We start from the raw sequence: 6,814 nt of genomic DNA, 5'->3' as shown, positions 1-6,814 counted from the left end.
GATTTCATTCTCCTTCTGATTTTACGTGATGGTGGCTGAGTAATGGAAGGGGCCGTCCGGATCACCAGTTTCATTGCAGCTTCTGATTGGTGAACGTGGGCATACTGGTTTTCGGCCAATCAGAATTGCCTTTACTTCTTAAAGCTGCAGTGCTTCAAAATCGGGCAGAGCAACTCTATTTAATGTTGCACAACATAAAAACCAATGAAGCCTTAATTTCAGTATTTTGACAATTCTGCCCAATGAAAACTTGCCCGGAGTAAATTGAAATATACTATGCTGATTACCTCCGTAAATTCTGCTGTATATTAAATAAAACCAATGCAAAAGCATTGGGAGTCACAATGGCTCACTAAATTCACCAATTCTGCTCCACTTGTAATCTGAGTGCAATTTTTCCATGAAGCGTCTCCAATTTTCAAATATTGTAGATTTCTAGTCAAGGAATATTCCATTACATAATTCAATGATTGCTTCCAATGGGCAAAAAATAAACAATAAGAATACTCAAGATGCAATTTATCACTTTTCATTCAAGCAGATATCCATCGCTTCACTTATGTACACTCGACCTCATGTCCTTGAATAAGTAAAAACAACAACCTTTTTCATGTAATGCATTGGCCTTTGAGCATTTGTTTTTAGAATGTTCGATGTTAGAATACGTGATCAAGCGGTGCTGTAAATTGGATAATTTGTTTTATTGTATTCTACCTAAAGTTGCCCAATATTTGTGTGGCTGCACCTTTTTTTATGAAGTAAAAATAAGTTTTCTAAGCCTATATTGAAACATTGTTTCGAAATATTTAGCATAATCATGAACACTCCCAAAATGTTTTTTAATGCACATGTTAATTTGGGGATGGGGAAATGAAATATATAACCTGCCTCCACAACGGGCATAACGTCGGCACAATTTGAAAATCAATCACTCCGAGGAGCTTCACGTCGTCACCTTGCGTAATGGCCGGATGTTTTTAAATGCATAATGTTCCTTTCATGTCCGTTTGTTCTTCATCATGGTGATCTTTTCTTATATTCCACAAAATTACTGATGCTATTTCCATAATCATTACAGTTGGAACCTTACCGAATGTAGGTTTTAAAGGTAAGCCCGATTTTAAAATTTTGTCCTGATTCCTCTGAAACTAACTGCACTTACTTCAGCTCGTTAACTGTCCATCCAGCTTTATTCCAGTGCACATATCAGGTCCCTTCTTTGATCATTGGATTCAGAAATACAGCGAAGAGAAGGGACCTAAGAAGACCTTTATCAGAAATAAATGTGTTATCTACCTCTGCCTTCTCATGCTTAACAAAAGTGCCGAGGATATTATGGTGAGGAATAACGGCAAGCAACTCGCACTCCCAGTTAAAATATAAACGTTTTATAAGGTTCTATAAGGGTATATAAGCGTAATTTTAGGGGTAGGACGCACAGGGGTTTAAATTTGCTCTCTTTAGGAGGGACACATACGTACATCCTTAACGTTAAGGGGCAAATGTATACCCTCACACCCAATATCTAACTGTCCAAAATATTGTCATAATTTATTGGGGGAGAGCTGTATCCTGACTTTAATGAACCTGGATAGAACAAATGCAATAAATCTGAAAATCCGAAGTTTTCTGCCAATGATTTGTTGCTTCTCCATTGGCAGCGCAGTTTTGTAACCTTCTTTGGTGTAACCTGCAGATAGTATTCAACTATTCAGCACTCAGGAATCTACCAATTATTTCAATTCAGGGAACTCTGAAAAAAGTTATGCTGTAATGTATGGGTAAAGGGAAGGTTTCAGTAATCTATCAACCCACAATTACTAATCAACCTCCGCAGCATATTGGACGGAAAATAAATCCTGTGTCTTTTCACTCAGATTGGCACTCCATGAAATACATAGCCTAATATTCCACGGATTCTAACCTAGTTGAATTACTTTATACTTTAGTTTCGTTATGATATTTCACGTTCCATCTTGAAGACTTGTATGAATTCTAGTTTTTACTTACACTACAAATTGTTTAAAGTGGTGCATAAAGATTGTGATTTTTGTTTTCGGATAAATGCCGAATATTCTTCAATGATTTTGGCTGCTCGCCTCCTTGATAACAACAATAATAATGGTTGCCAGAGTTCTCATTGAATTAAAATCCAACAGGCGAAATACACGCCACAGGAAAGCATGTAAACGAGAGGAGCCATCGACTGTAGTATTCAAAGTGCTGTAAAGCTCAGCATCTTATCGAAACAGAGAGATTACGAGCAGGAAGAGACTATTTGGCTGTTCGATCCTAATATCTCATTCACTATGATCGCAGCTAACGTTCATATTCGGAACATGTTCCTGCCTTCCCCTTGCATTTCTTCAGCCAACAACATTACCTTTTATCAGTTCTTGTACGTATTTAATGATTTAACGTCAGTTGCCTTCCACAGAGGAGAATCCCACAGGTTCACCCACTCCTTGGCTGAAGTAATTTCTCCCCAACTCGGTCCGACTTGGCTAAAAGTATACCTTTTCTCTTTGACCACTGACTCTGGATTTTCCCACCATCGGGGACATATAATTTGCCAGGTCCTTTTAAAAGAATTTCAGGTTTTTATGAAGTTTCCTTTAATGAAATTTCCTTTCATTCTTCTGAAATCCAGCGGATTTGAGCATAATGGGCCCAATTTCTCTAAACACATCAGATCTGCGCTCCAGGGAATAAAAGTGATAAACATTCGCAGCACTCCATGCATCTTAAGAATATCGTTTTTCAGATAAGTAGATCAACAAACACTTCACACAATACTTAAGGAATGAGACCACCAATGTTCCATAAAATGTAGGAGCAGATATCTGTTCCTGTATTACCTTCCTTTTGCTATGAAGGTTAACATACCAGTTGCCTTTCATTAACTGGTGCACAAATACCATCCAGGCTTCGGTGTAACTTGTGTTTCATATCTATTGCAATTTAGATAACAACCTGTCTTCCTGCGTTTTTAAACAAAATGGATAACTTCACATTTATCCACATTACACGGCATCAGTTATAGTGTACATTTGCCAGCTCATTCAACATGCCTAATTCAATCTGAAATCTTGCTCGTAGCTCTATTATATTCAATTCCACCAACAAAACATGAAAAGCTGAGGGGCAAGCACAGTTTTTTACACAGCGAGTGGTGGGTGCGTGGAACGCACTGCCGGCAGAGGTTGTGGGGACAGGTACATTAGGGACATTTAAGAGACTCTCAGATAGACACATGAATGATAGAAAAATAGGGGGCTATGTGGGAAGGAAAGGTTAGATAGATCTTAGAGCAGGATAAAATGTCGGCACAACATTGTGAGCCGAAGGGCCTGTACTGTGATGCAGTGTTCTATGTTCTATGTTCTAATATCTCAAAATGACTGCCATGGCGTTCACTGTTTTAGGGCCACTTCTTTACAGACTCTGAGATGCAGTCTATCGGGCCTGGAAATTTATTGGCCTTCACTTTCATTAATGTCCCTTACTCTGTTTACCATTTGATTCTGATTTCCTTCCGTTCCTTCCTTCCGCTGGAGTTTAAGTTCCCTTACATTTCTGGACAGTTATTTCTGTCCTCCTCTGAGAAGATAGAACCGAATTATTTGTTCAAGTGGTTTGAAAATTTTGGGTTCCTCATGATAAATTTCCACTGTTTCTGATAGTGAGGGGCCTACATTTGTGTTCACCTATCTTTGTTGCCCTCTTCACATATCTACCGGAGCGTTTACGGTCAGTTTTACATCCCTTCAAGCTGACTTTTGTATTGATTTTTCCGTGCACAATGTTCTCACCAGGAGTTCTATTGTAACTGTCATATGCATTAATGTTTTCCCAGTTGAGTTGGCAGTTATATTGATCTGCTTGTCCTAGACGAGTGCCTTAATATTTGACGAACTGAAGTACGTGTCATATATGTCTGTAAAATAACTGTTAAATAGAAGTCTATATAATTTTTAATGGTGACTTCAAGTGGTTCAGCCAAGTTCAGAACTATTTTCTGTAATTACGCATGCAATTTATTCCTTCAGTCATTCGGCAATAGCTTTTTGGATGACTTCAAATTAATGGAGAGAAGAACAAAGAAGGAAAGCCTATTGTTACGGACTCAATGAAAGTCCCTTTAAGATAGAGAGTGTGTGTGTGGGGCGTGCTTACGTCAATAGAAGATAAAGGACGTAATGACGTTGTTGAAGAAGTCAGATGGAGAGAGAGAGAGAGAGAAGGGAGAGAGACACCAGCCTGCTTGTTTTCTCTATCGATGGATGAGAAACAATAACTGTGTTTGCTACTGAAATCCATGTATGGAAGTTGGAAGTAATCCGGTGGAGTTCACTTTGTTGCTGACCTGTAGAAGGAAACAGGTATTTGTGTGTGGACGACCACGGTTCAGATGCTTTTCGGGGTGAGGAAGTCACTACCGAGTAAACACTGCAGTGTCGTTTGGGTTCCATCGTGGAACATGTCGATTTCGTAATTACTCTCTCTATGTTTCTCTACATCTACGTCTTATCTTCAGACAACGGTGGTTGTTGAAGAAGCCCTTGCTCATGTTTCACCTTATGGCTTGTGGAATTGAACTTTAAGAACCATTCCGGAACTTGGAGTTTGGGACTTTGTAACACACACACACGACGAGTTTAGTTTTGGGGTTAATGTTCGAGGTTTAACATTTTTGAATTCTAACATACTAACATTTTTACTTTTATTTTACATATTATCATAAATAGTAATTAATAAAATAGTTTTTAACACTGAATCACGCTCAGTGTGTTTCTTTTGTTGCTGGTTCATGAAAAAATTGGGGGTTCGTCCGGGATAGTTCCCAAGGTTAACGAGATTCATCCGGGATCCAATCCAAAGATTAACGAGTGTCGTCTGGGATCGTTCCCCAGATTGACGAGATTTGTTCGGGATTCAATCCAAAGATTTTTGAGGGAGGTCTGATAAATTCTTTTTAATTGGCTTATGTGTGTGGAAACCAGCAGCAATGGATATTAAGGCATTTTTGGAGTCACCAACCCTACAGGGATTGGAGGTGGCGAAAAAGGATGATTTGATAAAGATTGCTACAAAGCAGTCTATGAGAAAAGCAGTTATTCATAGAATGATAGTTGACTATTATTTGCAGAAGGAAGTGTTTGAGTTGAGTGAGGTAGTTGAGTTTCCTGAGATTAAACCAGTGATTTCTGATGTGACTTTTCAACCAGTGGAGTTGGAGGATCTGGAGGAGGAAGAATTAGAACAGTTAGAAGAGTTTTCTGGGAGTGAGTCAGAGAGTCCTGTTAGACAGGTGCAGATAGCAAAGATGGAGTTGGAACAAACACGACTGAAGGTGGAGTTGGGACAAAAAAAGTTAGAGGCTGAATGGGAACTAATTCAGTTAAAGTTTGAGGCAGAGGAGAAGGAAAAACAGAGGCAGCATGAGTTACAAATGAAGCGAAAGAGTTCGGAATCTGATACTGATGATGGTTTTTCAGCCAGTAGGGAGGTTTGATTAGTCCCTCCTTTTGAGGAAGATCAGGTTGGTCAGTATTTCCAACATTTTGAAAAGGTTGCTGTGAGTTCAAACTGGCCAAGGAAAGGATGGGCTCTTATGGTACAGAGTGTGATTAAAGGTAAAGCTCAAAAAGCTTATTCTGCTTTGTCTGCTGAGGATACAGCTGATTATACCAAGGTAAAACAAGCTATATTGAAGGCCTATTAATTGGTACCTGAAGCTTATAGACAAAAATTCAGAGACTTGAGGAAATCTGCAGATCAGACGTATATGGAATTTGCCAATGGAAAGAGAATATGTTTTGAACGATGGTACATGGCTAAAAATGTAGATGGGGATTTTGATAAATTGAAAGAATTGATACTGGTGGAAGACTTTAAAAGATGTGTTCCAGCTGAATTAACAACATATTTAAATGAAAAGGCAGTGGAAACTTTACAAAAAACTTCTAGGTTGGCAGATGATTATACTTTAACCCATAAATCCAAATGGGGACAACCTAAAACCTTTCAAAAGAGCTACAAGGACAATCCAGGTAAACCAGAGATTAAATTGGGAGGTAATCAAAAAGGAAAAGATGAAAAGAAGCCAGGGCTGGAGAAACCTGTTGAGCGTACTTGTTATTACTGTAGGAAACCTGGCCATGTAATATCCAATTGTGCCCTTTTGAAGAAAAGGAAGGAAGCTGTGCCCAATGCTTGCTTTCAGGCAATTAAAAATCAAAAAGGTTTAGGAGATGCTGTTAAAGGTCAGTCCTTGCAAGAGGTAAAAGCGGAAAAGTTGGAGGAGGTGAGAAAGGAATTCCGTTCTTATGCATCAGAGGGTTTTGTTTCACTGAATGATGAGTCACCCCAGGTGCCAGTGAAAATTCTTAGAGATACTGGGGATAGTCAATCTCTCTTGCTGGACATTGTTTTAAATTTTGGTGAAGAAACTGACACTGGTGAGGTAAATCTAGTGCGAGGCATTACAGATGACCCCATATCTGTCCCTTTACACAGGGTGAATTTAAAGTCAAAGTTCGTAGAAGGACCAGTCGAGATAGGGATAAGACCTAGTTTGCCAGTGGAAGGAGTTTCTTTGTTATTGGGAAATGACCTTGCAGATGGAGAAATTGTTCCTGTGGTACGGTTAACAACCAAATCAAGGATTGATGAGTCCGAGAATGATCCAGATGTTTACCCATCATGTGCGGTGACTCGAGCTAGAGCTAGAGAATTAGCCAAGACAGACAGTCCGGTGCAGTCTGATGTGGTTCCTTGTGACAGTCCTAAACATGAAGAAAATTATGATGCC

Source organism: Pristis pectinata, chromosome 4, assembly GCF_009764475.1.
Source record: "Pristis pectinata isolate sPriPec2 chromosome 4, sPriPec2.1.pri, whole genome shotgun sequence".
Lineage (NCBI taxonomy): Eukaryota > Metazoa > Chordata > Chondrichthyes > Rhinopristiformes > Pristidae > Pristis > Pristis pectinata.
Note: the sequence above shows the minus strand (reverse complement) of the source record.